This window comes from Leptodactylus fuscus, chromosome 7 (genome assembly GCF_031893055.1).
Source record: "Leptodactylus fuscus isolate aLepFus1 chromosome 7, aLepFus1.hap2, whole genome shotgun sequence".
Classification (NCBI taxonomy): domain Eukaryota; kingdom Metazoa; phylum Chordata; class Amphibia; order Anura; family Leptodactylidae; genus Leptodactylus; species Leptodactylus fuscus.
Window position 1 is genome coordinate 18,772,891 of NC_134271.1, and position 15,940 is coordinate 18,788,830.

General features: G+C 44.8%; 1 protein-coding gene across 1 annotated transcript in view; it reads left to right on the forward strand.

Moving 5' to 3' along the window:
- The window catches only part of NAV2 (neuron navigator 2), a 262,355-nt gene that overhangs the window by 54,457 nt on the left and 191,958 nt on the right, over positions 1-15,940 (forward strand). The gene's annotated exons all lie outside the window — the stretch shown is intronic.

Below are 15,940 nucleotides of genomic sequence, written 5' to 3' on the forward strand. Positions count from 1 at the left end.
CGTCTAATCGCTATCCTCTAACTTCTCGTGTGGGTGGAACTAAATTTAGAGACTTTTAAGCGGACGGACAATCTGTTTGTCAGATCGCTTGTCTTTGCTACGCCTGGTTAATTAAAAATAAAGCCATTTCTATGTTGCACAAAATTTCACTTTGGGAATTAGTAATGTGCGCACCAAGCATATAATTAGACGTATATTTGCATATTGTTCATCCATTATTCATCCCCCGTATCGCAGTTTCCGTCTTTGATCATGATGCCTGATGATTCATAAACGCCTTCTGATTACCATAAAATATTGAGGTTCCGAGGCATTAAATATAGGTTACCCCTCGCGTGGAGCAACAAGGTGTGTTATTTACTGCAAGTGGGACGTGGGAGATGTATCATCCATCTCTTGTTATCAGCTCTATTTCAGGCTCCGTTCACACCACGCATTGTGGCTTTATTTAGAGCTTTAGAAATAAAGCAAAAAAGTTTAACGTCATAAAGTGATGTCACTGTATGTCAGTTGTATACTATCTGGTAACAAATCTATCACAGAAGGCATATAGTCACCCAATGGTGGTGGATCTATTTGGGTTTTTCCGGGTTTTTGAATATATCTTGTCTCCTTTTGCCTTCTCCTGGTATCTTCTTCCGTCCTGGGTTTCAATCTTCTAGGCCTCAGGCAGAGCCAACTGTGCATGTTCGGGCTACAAGAAAATGGCCGCTTACACCAGCTTACTGTGTAAGCGGCCACAAGAAAATGGCCACTTACACCAGCTTACTATGTAAGCAGCCATTTTTCTTGTGGCCCAAGCATGCACAGTCGGCTCTGCCCCAGGCCTAGAAGATTGAAACCAAGACGGAAGATGACACAGGAAGAGGGCGTTCCAGAAGAAGATGGAGGCGGCGCTGGAGATTTCTCTCGCAGCATTGGGGTCGCCCCCAGTGCTGCAAGAGAACTCATTTGCATACCGAAGAAATCCCGGATTTCTATCAAACAGCGGCCCGGAGAAGACATCTAACGGTAGGAGAAGAATCGCCTTTCTTAAGGCTATTCCCCACGTGTTATCGAGAAATAATGGGTATCCAATGATAGGATCCCTTTAAGATTTCAGAGTGCTATTATTTGACCATCCGATGGATTGTCCGTATGATCCTATCATCGACATTCACAACTAAACTGTCCAATCTGGGGACATTGAGGGGGCACAAGTTGTTTATTGATCAGACCAAAGCGGCCACTTTATTGGTATCATTGGCCGGCTGGATGTACTGATACACCCCGACCAATCTGTTTTTGGCACACTAAAGTCTGCCTTTGGTTGGCCACAAGTGAGTATATTCAGCATCTACACACTCATTCATTGGCCATGGAAAATCTAATTTGTATGGCCAACTATCTATTCCCCCTCCCCATACATGTGCACACTCGGCTTAGGTGAGAATACATGTTTTCTTGAAAGACTTTTCCAGGACTTAACCATTGTGACATCCTTAAGATATGTGACCATTGCTGATGCAATATTTGGGACCCCCTCAAATCAGCTACTTAGGGGGGTTCACACGGAGTAACGTGCCTTGTGATGTGGCACGTATACGCCGTGTGAGATTTTGTGGGCCATATACGCTCCCATTGATTTCAGTGGGAGCATGGATCGTAAACGTTGCGTTATTTTGCGGCAAAATCATCACGTGGCACGTTACTCCGTTTGAACTCCCCCTTAGAGTAGTTGAATGGGGCTGAAATGCAATACCAAACACAGCCACTATATAATGTACGGCACTGTGTTGAGCAGAATGCTAACAGTTGAACAGAATGGGTCACTGGTGTTGGACCCCCCCTGACATCTGCTATCTGGGATGTGTGGACATGGTAAAATCGTATATAGTAACATATATATTTTTAATGGCGTCCTGCAGCTTTGACATATCCTACAGCCTATATTCTGCTATACTGACCTACATCTTCCTCATTTACACCTATTGATATAACATAGTGCTAAATGTACATTGTTACCTATATGAGACAGTGTGCTGTTAAGGTTGGGGACACATAGGACATAGATGCTGCTGAATCAGGCTGTATGTACAGGGCATGTTAATGGGATGTTAGATCACGTGTGGCTGGCATTTATCCTTCTCTTGCTTCAGTATCAGGCTGAGGCCACACGTTGCTTTTTTTCCTTTGCAGATTTTACTGCAGTTTTTTAATCCAAAGCCAGGAGTGGATAAAACAGAATGGAGAAGTATGAGAGATGTATAAGCACTTCCTTTATAATCCTATCAAAATGCAAAAACAATAAAAAATCCCACAAAAAACTGCAACATCTACAAGAACATACGCAGCTTTTCTGTAATGTGTGGCCTCAGCTTCGGTGTCCCCTGCTATGTCCATTTCCGTGGCACCCTGTGGCTCATTCCGGTGGCAATCCTTGTCTATTAGTGTCCTCAGGAAGGGGTCTGGGATGTCACTCACATATGTCACCATTAAGCCTGTGACCACTGAGACACGCGAGGACTGGACAATGACGGGGGACACCGGAGCACTGGGGACAGGTGAGTATGTTGGGGTTGTTTTTTTATTTTTTGATATTTCACCTTCCTCGGCCTTCTGCCCCAGTTCTGTATTTCCTTGACAACCCCTTTAGGCTGAAGAACCTCGTTGCGAATTTATCATTAAAGCTTCGCCTATGTAGTCCCCAGATCTCAATGTGTTGCATGGAAGTCGTGTTATAGAGTTGTAGTGCGACACCATTGTGGACACAAATCGCAAATTCTTCCATGCGACAAGCTATGATGCAACAACACAGTCCCGTACCGCACAGTGCACTGACAATATAAAATAATGGAAGACACGTTCCGGGGTACACACTATAGTATAGCCTGCGTTTTACTGCTTGACGTCATTGCACAGTCTGAATTGCAGTCAGATCAATGCCGCCGTCCGCTTCTATGCCAGGTTGGACCCTTTTGCGGCCTCCATTTATTTCATTATTTCTCGTGGCAGAGTAATTAAACACCCCGCGCGGATGGAGAACATTATGATAGATAATAGACTCAGCGCGAATATTAAGCGATCAATGAAAGCTAATGAAAGGCCTGGTACGAGAGAGTGTGACTGGAGCGTGAGCTGAATCCATGTATCCGTACCCGGCCGGCTCTGAGCCACCGCCGCTCATTGATTGATGAGACACAATTGCTCCAGATTGCCTGCAACACAGTAATTATATATGATAGAAGGTTTACAGCTCTGCTGAGGAGTGATGGAGGCGGGAGCTCTCCGGTTATTGATGCTGCAACGCGGAGACAGTCCTGGCACTCAGTAATTACAATACGCAGATCAGATCTAGTGGATCAACCCATCATTATACTCTGGCGTAGACCAAGGGGAGGTGAGAAAACATAAAAACTGTGTTACTCACCTCTCCTGGGCTCTGGCATGACTCCCCATTCTCTTCAGGTCTTCTGACTGACATCAGGAGATTGGGCTTCAGTGATCATGTGGTGTCTTGACGCATAGTTGTAAGTGTCACAATGCCATGTGACCGAATCACAGGCCTCAATAACGTTAGAGAACAGGGAGTCACCCCGAAGCCCAGGAGAGGTGAGTAACTCATTTTTTGTTTTAATGTTCGCTTCCCTCCCCTAGGCCTCTGCTTATTATACAGTGGTGTCTGCAGAGATTCCAGAATATAATAGCAATTTCAGTTCAGACATGTTCAGTCTGCAGGTGGACCATTGCAAATTTTGTAATAACCGAACCGACCTGCACAAAATCACGTTGTTTATCCCGGTCGACGTTCGGCTTTGGCTATTTTTTTGATTAATTGCCCGGCTCTATTCGTGTGCCTGATTTATTAATAGCCCGGAGCCTCTTGATAATTCAGACACACCTAACCCAAGCGGTGCCTTTATTAAGACTGGCATAGGAAACGCCAGCCCTAATAAATGTCCTCCATTGTCCTAAGAGTTTCATTAGACAGCACGTCCTGGTCACAATCCATCATGTGCTAGTTGCCCGGGCGCACCTGTACTCTCCTATTCCAAGCCATAGCAATAATACAAGTGCAATTAGCAGCCGGCTTAGGCTGCATTCACACGGTGCAGTTGTTTAAAATAAAACAATGCAGTTTTTTAATTTGCAGAAGATACATTAAATAAATAAACGGGTTTCACTTGTAAGATTAGCAAACTGCATGCAGCTTTTTCCCGATGTAAATGGAGCTGTATTGTACTGCATCGTATTGTGTGAATACACCCCTACTGCTATATGCCAGACTGCGTTGCAAGTGGGGAATCGCGACAAATCTGCACGTAACAGATGCAATGGTGCACCAGGAAAAATACAGCATGTGTGAATATCACCCTAATGACAGTTCTGCAGAAATCTCGTAATCCAGTCATTTGTTTTACTCAATAAAATCTTATTTTCCTCTGAATAAAGGCCTTCAGCATCGGAATTACTGTCCGGCTTGTGACGGATAGATCACAGTGCGGTGGCTTCTGTTATAAGTGGAAACCACAATGCAGATGTGAACAGAGCCTAAGGCTCTGTTCACATGTCTCAGCAGTCTCCGTCACAGATTGTGTCACGCTGACATAAATGCAGCACTGTTTTTGTCCGGCATACTGATGGACTCCTCAGCGGAACACAGTGGACCCCATTATAAGTCAGTGGGGTCTATCTGGTCCCGTTGGTTTTTGAGTTTTTGTTTCTCATATGACACAGTATGTGAACAAAGCTTGAAGCCTCTCCCTGAACTTGCTCATAGATACTCACTAGTCTTCTAGAAAACCAGGCATTGATCTATAGGGAGCTACCCCCCAAAGATGGCGCTAGAGGAAATTTTCCTTTTCCCTCCTAAGAAAAGGTATTTTCATATTTTCCTAGAATTCTTAGCAGAACCTGTACAAGGCCTCGTTCACATCTGCATTGGTAATCCATTCGGGGGGAGTCCGCATCGGGACCCCCCTCCCCGAACGGACTACTGAATGCATTGGCAAGCGGTGTGCACTGAAGCACATGGACCCCTATAGACTATAATGGGATCCGTGTGCTTTCCGCACGTAACATGCGGACAAAAAAGTAGTTCACCATCTACTTTCCTGTCCGCAAGACTTGTGCGGAGATCTCACAGCAAGCACACGGACCCCATTATAGTCTATGGGGTCCGTGTGCTTTCACTGCACACTGCTTGTCAATACATTTGGTAATCCGGTTGGGGGGTCCCCATGCAGACTCCCTCCGAATGGATCACCAACGCAGATGTGAACGAGGCCTAAGACTCTGCAAACTGAAAGGGACCCATGAAGACAATGGATTGGAAGAGGACCGTTCATGTCGCCTGACATCGGTGGTATTATATACTATGGCCCCCTACTGATGGCAGTCTTTCATTTACCTTGAGTTTCTGGAGAACCCCTTTAAAATGACACACTACCTCGTCTGAACCTCCTCATAGATGTCTTACACCCCATAAGGGTAAATTCACACACATCGTATTTGCTGCAGAGATTTCTGCCACCGAAATCCGTACCATACATCGCAATGGAGTTGCCTCTTCCGTAAGCTCAAAAATAGGTCAGTGGCAGAAATTTCTGCAATAAATCTGCCATGTGTGAGTCTAAAGCTGACGCGTTGCGAGTCTGGGATTCCTGAATGCCTAGTGGAGATGGTGATGAAGAGGAGGAGTATGGTGGGACCCCGCACTTTCTGGTCATGTTGTTGATCCGTGCACAGTTCACAGCCTCTCCCTTTGTATCGCTGGGGTATTAATAGACTCCTTTTGTCTGGCAGGCAAATGAGTTGGGGGGTGGGAGATTGACTCCCTTATTTGTGTGATCCATTATTAATGAAGCTGCTAAGTGGAAGGCATGGGGGTCATCCTCAGCCTTACTGGAGGAGAGCCACGCTGGGATCGTGCTGAGCCTCAGGCCGCTGATGCATGGTGTGCAGATGGCCGGGGTGCGCACTAAGGTGACATCAGGATTTGTCCAAGTTGATTTCATGCCTAGAGGCTGAATAAAGGGAGTTTTCCACCAGTGGGACTGAAACAAAGCAGATGGAAGGAGCCGGGCAATGAACGCTCAGCTGCCAAACTTTACCGCATACGAATTTTATGTTCCTCTCGATGCATTAAGTTTTATCAGAAACTGATGTAAAGAACCTAAAAAACACGTGCTGAGATTAACGCTACGTTGTGCTTTGTGTATTAGGGGGTGTTAATACTTTCTGCTCTTATTAACATGCATTTATAACCAGAGCAGTGGATTACTAGTGGATTTCTGACATAGTATGGCGCCACCTGGTGTTCCAAGTGTATAGTAATGTGCGTGTCCACCTACTTAGCTGAATGCTATTGGACACACATACCCTGTAGGGATCCTCTGTTCATTGCAGAACGACCAAGAACAAGAGCCTTTGCAGTAGGCTGGCAGTGTAGCCGGGAAGACTCCTTCTGGCTATATTGTCAGCTGCCAGAAGGGGAAGGAGATCGATTTTGCCTTGTGGTCACCCCCAGTAGCCCAGGAAGCTAAAATATGATGGAAGGATTTTTTTTTTATGCTGCAACTCTAACTAACAGACTTTTAGGACTTTTGGTTTGATGATTCATTCATTCATTCATTCAGTTCCCAAGCAATCATAACTGTTAGCTCAGTTACCGTCAAGTGGTCAGTCCCAGACTACCTGCACCAGCCAAGGACCACCCATCTGATAGTAGAGAGCCCAATTATTACATTGGGTACTGAAACTAACCAATTACTCAGGAATGGTGGGGGCTAGAGTAAAAATTCCAACTGCGTCAGAATTTTTTGGGGTGCGACTATTGAAAAGGGCTACGTCACAAATAATATTCATACCCTATCCATTGGATAGAAGACAAATAACTGATTTATAAAGGCTAATTAATATAGGATACATTTCTTTTTAAAGGGATTCTACCATTAAAATCACATTTTTTTGTTGATTACACGTAGGAATAGCCTTAAGAAAGGTTATTCTTCTCCTGCCTTTAGATGTCTTCTCCGCGCCGCCGTTTGGTAGAAATCCCGTTTTTCATCTGTATGCAAATTAGTTCTCTCGCAGCACTAGGGGCATTACCCAGTGTTCAAACAGCACTGGGGGCGTACCCAATGCTGCGAGAGAACTCTCCAGCGCCGCCTCCATCTTCTTCAGGCATGGTCTCTCTGCTCATAAGTGGCCATTTTCTTGTGGCCACAGGCATTTGCAGTCTGCAGTTTGAACCCAGTTCCGGAAGAAGACGCACAGAGAGGCCGTTCCTGAAGAAGATGGAGGTGGCGCTGGAGATTACTCTCGCAGCATTGGGTACGCCCCCAGTGCTGTTTGAACACTGGGGAACGCCCCTAGTGCTGCGAGAGAACTCAATTGCATACAGACGAAAACCGGGATTTCTACCGAATGGCGGCGCGGAAGGCAACATGAAGGCAACCAGACATTTACTGAACACAAATGCACCTTTTCTCCCCTTGCAATGGAGATACCCTAGCGCTGTAACTTGGCTATCCTTGGGGTTCCCATTGAAATAATTTTGAACAGGGGTGCGTCTGCGTCCACTCGGGATTCGGCTGCCTTCATCTCGTCTGAATTCCCATTGAGTGTAAAACAACCCCCATTGTTAGGAGCGGTGGGACCCCCACTATTCAGTAATTCATCCCCTGTTCTATGGAAAGAGAATAACTATTGTTCATGGTATAACCCCTTTAATCTGGTCACCGCGTTTTGAAAACAAAGTGTCTTGGCCATGGCGGATACGCTGCGTTTTATAGTATCTGTAAAGTGGATGGGACTCTGGCTTTCCTCCAGCGTTTCCTTGCTGCAGCTCGCTATGTGGGGCCTTTAGTAGAAATTTTAATGCATCTCTGGATGTGACTGGAGTAGAAATCAAGATCTAATACCTATCTGGTATCCGAATGACAACTCCATGGATGAGCGTCCGCACCTCTATTATTTCACGTAGACAGGCCTCCTTCCTGTAAATGCCGGTTGGATGGACACGTTGGTTCGCGGCGTTGTGTGTTTGTACATTGTACGGATGCAGTTTGGCGTAGAGCTGTCATTTGCCACTACTGACGGCAGCTCTTCACCTGAAGAAACAATGACACGTTCTGCTGACAGCGTGGAGAGCGCCTTCACCTTATATTATAGTCATTACGTTGTATCCAGGTACGTAACATCGCCGGCGTCGTACGATCCGCACACTTGAATGAAAGCCTAATGGATTCCCAGACAGCGGCTAAGAGCCTGTCATTTGGCTCATCTGCTCCTCCGAATGATCCTTGTTGGCTGTGGGTTTCATGTCTTTATCTAATGTGACATTTGGTTGTGTACGATTTACATATAGATGGCGCTCCCCTCGTCTTACGTAGCAGGGGGCGACCCTCTGTTATGGGTATAGTCAGTAATAGACATCAGCCAGATACTGTAACAGGTAGCAGATATACCGCGGGCCATATCCGTAATGTCATAGACACAAAGTAATGGACGTCAGCCAGCAAAATGTGGGAAGTTGTGCCAAGGTTACTGTGACTGATCTACACTGCATAGTACATGTGGCCCAGGCTGGTGCAGAGCGTTACTCCTGTGGCTCCCTAATACTAATCCTTCCGATTATACATACCCCAAAAGCGCTATCAATTCCCCCCAACAATGCGTTATTCTGTTGTTATCCCTTTCTGCAGCACATTACACCCATATTGCACGTTTCACACGCATTAACTCCTTTTTAAAGACATTACACCCACATTGCTGCCCTCTGCTGCCTAGTATTCTTACATCACCTAATCCTGCAGCACATTACTCCTCCATCACCCCCTTCTGCAGTACATTACTCTCACCTCACCCCCGCCTGCAGCATATTACTCCCACATCACCCCCTCTGCAGCATCTTACTCCCACATCACCCCCTCTGCAGCATATTACTCCCTCATCACCCCCTCTGCAGCATATTACTCTCACCTCACCCCCGCCTGCAGCATATTACTCCACATCACCCCCCTCCTATAGCACATTACTCTCATACCCTCTCCTGCAGCACATTGCTGTCACATCTCCGCTTCCTGCAGCACATTACTCTCACATCACCCCCTACTGCAGCACATTACTCTCATTCACTCTCCTGCAGCACATTACTGTTACATCTCCGCTTCCTGCAGCACATTACTCTCACATCACCCCCTACTGCAGCACATTACTCCCTCCTGCAGCACATTACTCTCACATCACTATCTCCTGCAGAACATTACTCCAATATTTCTCCCTCCTGCAGCACATTACTCCCACATCACTCCCACTTACTGGAAATTATTTCCACACCACTCACTACAGCAGCATATTTCTACCACATTACTCCCTCCTGCAGCACATTACTCCCTCATCACTCCTTCCTGCAGCACATTACTCCCTCATCACTCCTTCCTGCAGCACATTACTCCCTCATCACTCCCTCCTGCAGCACATTATTAGTCTGCACTTCTATCAGGGGTCATGGCAGGTCACCATACAGTATGTCTCTTAGTTTTAAGGATACATTGCCCCATTGCATCCCATAGTGGTCAGAGTAGTAGACAGAATATTCTGGGCCCCAATGCAATGTCAGACCCCATGTATGAATGTATACCACCAGGGCCCGCTTCTGCACTCCCTGTAGCTACACCCCACTCACATCCCACAGTTTTTCGTATCCTCCTCTGAACTTGTCATGTAATAGTCGGAGCCCTTCGATGAATTATAGACTGCGATGATCTGTCCGGTGTCCTCATCCACTATGGAGCCTCATATTTTACACTTGTTTTTGGCTGGTGGACACATTGTAACAACAGAAAGAAACACGTCAGAATATTCTCACATCCGCTAATAGCTCTGCTGTGTGCGTGACAATGTATCAGTGATAAGAGAGATTCCTATCCAGACCCAGATGATTTAATGTGAACACGTCCCTTGCCTTGCCTTGTATTCACTGTGAAGGGAGCGGCGGCCTTGGAGGCTCCGTCAGGATGAGCGGAATCAGTTTCTTGCACCAAGATAAAATATTCCGGTTTTCTCAACACATTTTATTCACACATTCAATTCCTGAAAGCCTCAGATTGCATAAATCATACAGAACGCCGGAGGAAAGAAGCGTAGGATCTGCCGGAGAGGAGGAATACATATATATACGTGGTAGACATTGTGACAATAAGGCGACAGGAACGGAAGCGATGCCAGAGAACTAAAAGTACAACCTTCTGATGTGCCATGGATTTGTTTTGGAGGGGTCCAGTGGGCCCCCATCTTCTGAGCATCATGTGCTAGCCATCTCTCTTATAACGTCCACGTGTGGATCCCAGAATATGGCCCCCGACTAATGCCAATGGGCACCGTCAAGATGACTCATTCTTGTAGAAGTCTATGGAGAGCAAAGGGGGAGGAGTGAGCAGGAAGTGCAGGAGATAAGAGAAGAAGGACTGGATTAGTCTGATGGGTGATGCTAAAATGGAAGGGGAAGGGGGGAGTTAAAAGTAGGTTCTCCCTCCTGTGGTGTGGATCCAGTAATAGGTGGCACTGCAGTTTAGTGGACTCTGGTCACCAACCCGTCAAAGGTAACACATCTTCTATGTAAGTGTTATTGCAGTGTGTTGGAACAAAGACAGCGCCACCTATAGGATGCCAGGGAGAACCTACTCCCTACCCCTCTGTTATAGCATCTACCTTTGCCTGATAATGAAGCCACATATGAAGCTTTCCATCACAACCAAAACACTTGTGTACATGTCAATACTTCTCTAGATATGTCCTGCTCTACATTTTGGGGTTTCCATGCGAGCTGGAGTCTTCTCTTTGTATTTTTCCACTCTTTTTGGGCAGAAATCTGGCAGCCCTCATTATAGTCAGTGGGGTCCACGGGTAACCGCCTTTTAAGATAATTAGGTCTCCACGAGGACCCGAAGAATGGAAACCCAAACGCAAGTGTGAACCCCAATAATGTATTCTACTGAATACTGCAGAAATGGTTATTTTGTGACTTGATATAAACCTCATTATTTTCTAATTTCATATCTATCTATCTATCTATCTATCTATCTATCTATCTATCTATCTATCTATCATCTATCTATCTATCTATCTATCTATCTATCTATCATCTATCTGTCTATCTATCTCCTATCTATCTATCTATCTATCTATCTATCTATCTATCTATCTATCTATCTATCTATCTATCTATCATATTTTCTGTCCATACTTAGTGAATCCGCAGCCTTTTCCAAAGATAAGATGTTTTATCTTTTTCTGTTTTGTATGATGCTCCCTCTTCTGGCAGTCAGGAGAACTGCACATGCTCAGTAAATTGCCGCTCTCTGTATTATCTGTATAGTTACAATTACATGTTCTAAGAGAGCTCCATGGAGTATAGAAATGGATGAAGCTTTCCTCACCATTAATAGCCTCATGGTTAATTATAATTATTATATTTCATGTTTATTATTATATTGATTATAATTTATGTAATATATTTATTATTAACATTTTACGATGTGTTCTGCATGCCTATAGCACTGCTTATCCTTCGCTTCCTGGTCCAGGAGGTAATACTAAAACCTAAGGAGACCCTCAGGTCACGTACATGCCTGTATAGCGATGGACCTATACAAACAACTTTATTAGGTTATTTCTGCACTATATGGCCTGTAATATGGACCTGCAGGGACTACATTTACAGCCACATTGTCTCTGTACTCCTTACTTGGCCTAGGCAATGGAGGGGGATAATAGGGGAAGGGGTGTGGGATCATAAAATGACAGATTTATTGGTGATTAAGGGTCTGGGCAGAGCTGTTTCATAACTCCTATGGGCACCATAATGGCGGCCATTAGTGCTTGTCACCCAACATCTGTTACCCTATAGAAGACTGGATGGGATATTAAGGGACCTGACAACAGAAGAGAACTCACATGAGCCATTAGATTGGTAGAAATCCACGCCGCCATTCCTGGGATTGCACTAAATCAATAACAATTTATCTCTACGACTCTCCGGTCACTCCTCAGTCCTCCATAAAGCAGCAGCGACTGACTTCATAGCACTATTAGCGCCAGCAGCGATTAGTATGTAAATGAGGACACATCGGCTATTTAATTATTCATGCCCCTCTCTAAATATTTATATCTAATTGCGGAGGGCACATTAACACCCATTGGCAGCGTGAACCTGGGGCCGGTATGGAGGTAAATAGAAGGCGGCTGCTTGTACCGATAGGACGTCACGTGACGCCGCGTAATTGGGCTAAAGCGATGAAGACTAAATAACTCCTTGAGGAGACACAGAGGTGCGTGCAATGCCTCATGGGATAGCAACTATGCAGATGAACTCATACCAACCAAGCCAGAGACACATATTCACAGACACTTCTGTTTCGGGATCCTTGCACTTCATCTTAGATGGCTTAGATACAGCTCAGGGGGTACAGTTTCTCATTAAAGAGACACAGCGGGGTATAAGACTTCATTTCCATGGGAATTGGACTATGTGAATGAAAGGGGTTATCCGCTTTTATATAATTGATGCCATCGATTTTGGATCAGCAGGGGTATGAATGCGAGGAACCCCGCGGATCAGTCGGTTCTACCTAACCATGGCTTCTGGCATTGCTCACTTACTGTCTCTTTCGTAGCGCTCTATAAAAGAGACAGCGAGTAAGCGCCTCAGCTCTCAGCATGCAAACAACACCAGTAAAGGGGGTACTGCCAATTCAGGTCCTCAGAGGAGCGGGGGCCCAGAATTCCCTACATGGTCGTGTGGCATTCATTTGTATGGACTGCATTCTTAGCAACCCCATAGCAGTGAGTGGAACGGGTCACATAGGAAGGTCTCAGTGGTCAGACCTTCAAATATCTGACACCTATGCTAGTAGCCCCTATTCTGTGGGTGGGGATAAGTGTCTGTAATGTCACAGCCCCTTTAAACATGGTCACTGGCGATGGACTGGTGATAACACTCATATACATCACTGTAGAGCCCACCGAGCAGTTACATGGGGTCCAGGACTTCTGCCAATGAGGCCCAGGCCCGAGCCTAAATGGACACCAGTGGTGGACAATGGAGCACCAGGACAAGGTGAGTACGCTGTTCTTTTTTGTTTTATATACACCATCTCTAACCGCCCCATGGGAGGCTCCAAGTCCTGGATCTTAAAGAAGTAATCCAATTTCTAAGAGTGATGACCTATCAGATTTCAATGGTGTAGCAATATAGTCCATAAACCCACCACTACATGGTGAGTAAACAGCGTGGCTTCCAGGATGTAAAGCTGCATTGCCCTGATACAGCTGATCTGCGGGGGAAGCGGGTGTCTAGCCTAAGGATAGACCATCAATGTTACAAACTGGATAACCCCTTTAAGGATAGGTCATGAATTTGATAAAAGTGGATAACCCCTCATACCAGCCATACTAGAGACGCCCATCATAAGTACAGAGGGGAGACGAATGGCTGGATGAGATGTCTTAGATGGAGTTCGAGGGTGGGGGTGGGGTGTATTCTTATAAAGCACAAGAACCCTAGAGATAGGTCTCTGGTTTGGCTGGAATGATATACATACACAGACTAAGTACATTTATATGAAATAGTGAAAATCAATATACAAATGATCACACAATGTAATATCTATCTATCTATCTATCTATCTATCTATCTATCTATCTATCTATCTTCTATCTATCCTTCTATCTATCTATCTGTCTTCTATCTATCTATCTATCTATCTATCTATCTTCTATCTCCTATCTATCTATCTATCTATCTATCTATCTATCTATCTCCTATCTATCTATCTATCTATCTATCTATCTATCTATCTATCTATCTATCTCCTATCAATCTATCTATCTATCTGTCCGTTCGTCCATCTATCTATCTATCTATCTATCTATCTATCTTCTATCTATCCTTCTATCTATCTATCTGTCTTCTATCTATCTATCTATCTATCTATCTATCTATCTATCTATCTATCTTCTATCTCCTATCTATCTATCTATCTATCTATCTATCTATCTATCTCCTATCAATCTATCTATCTATCTGTCCGTTCGTCCATCTATCTATCTATCTATCTATCTATCTATCTATCTATCTATCTATCTATCTATCTATCTATCTATCTATCTATCTCTCTCTATCTATCTCCTATCTATCTATCTATCTATCTATCTATCTATCTATCTATCTATCTATCTATCTCTATATCATTTTTTCTCTACAGGGATTGTAGTTTTTTTCTAGTTTAGTTATCGCTGTATTATTCTTCCTGGCACTAATACATCACACCAGACTGCGCCGCCACCGCACGCGTTGCGCAGATTATAAATGTCTCCATCCGTGGACATTAGAAATATGAAGCTCTGCAGAGACTCGGCTCAGCAAATAGAATCATTTGCAGTTTAGTTGTAGGAACGTCTCTCCGTAAATGAATTGTTGTTTGTTTTCTGGCTGAACCGTTCCCCAGAATATAAATGATGGCGGTATTGAGCGGATCTCTTACCTCAGCAGTTCTCAGCCAAGTTCTGGCACCTCCAGGCTCTCTTCATTACTGCCGGCCTGGACTGAATATGTAGGATGCAGTAAGAGGCCGCTCCATCATTCTCTGTAGTCCTGATAATATAGTGATATAACTTGTGCGTGTGGGATCTGGGCCAGCAGCAGCGTTGAGACATGTTCAGATGCTGCAGATGTTTCCTGTGCATTAATATGCAGATTTTGCAGCAGATTTTGCCCTCCATGGAGGTAGAACATGCTGGAGATTTATAGGTTTAACCTCAAATCCGCTCTCATTATTCCTACAGCCTCATTAGCAATGTACTATCAATTTGCAGTCGATTGTTTGTGCGCTCCAGGTGTGAACATTACCCAAGACCAGATCATGTCTGCCATTCTTTGTGTAATATAGCACAGAATCCGGCTGGAGGAAATTGTAACTGCAGCATAAAACATACCGTGCACAAAGCCTGATGGCGGCGCAATATTTTGTGCAATTTAATTTGTGTGCAAATTTGTTTTTTTCTACCTGTGTGCCACCCTTAACTCTTTCCTGGAAGGAGACGTGATGAGCGGCATGGGTGGGGTCACCAGCTCTGCCAAATTTATGATCTTTTGTCAGTTTACAAGCACAGGCCGGCTCCCTTCTTCTGCTGCTGCAGGGTATGCCAAGACTGGCATCGAAAATGAAAACACGGTGGCTCAGTGGTTAGCACTGCAGCCTTGCAGCGCTGGAGTCCTGGGTTCGAGTCCTGCAAGGAGTTTGTATGTTCTCCCCGTGTTTGCATGGATTTCCTCCCATTCTACAAAGACATACTGATAGGAAGAAAAGAAATGTCAGATTTTCATTCATTAGAAGCAAACTATGAGATTGCATTCAATGACAGCCAGCAGAGATCCTGACATCTGCATGTACATACTGATATTAGCAAGTAGTCTAATGTTTCCTATAGAGAAGATAAAGGTTTATGTGAGACTGAATATGTGGGGTAGGGTCTGTATGTGCTCCCCTCTATCCTGGACCAATCCAGCGGATATCGTTTTACATGTGAATACAAAGAATTCAATGCCTTTTTGTATAACCAAGGTCAATGAGGGGTTAATCTTGATATAGCAGCGAGAACATGAGCAGAAATCTGGCAGATAATGGAGATGGAGGATATATTAGGTGAGGACAATCTATCCAGTGCTGGATCTAGTGAGTGGTGTTATTGCGAGCGGCCAATAGGGGGCAGTCTGATTACAGAAATGTTCTCAGTGCTGGAGCTGGTATCCTCGTGTTTCTACAGCTTTGTGTGATGTGTGTGTCAGCTTTTTCGAGATGTGTTTATCAAGTGTTTATTTTACTCCTGCCACCCATTGTGGCTCTGGCACCCATTTCTTCTGCCTTGTGCCAGGTTGGCTGGCTCTACCCGACCC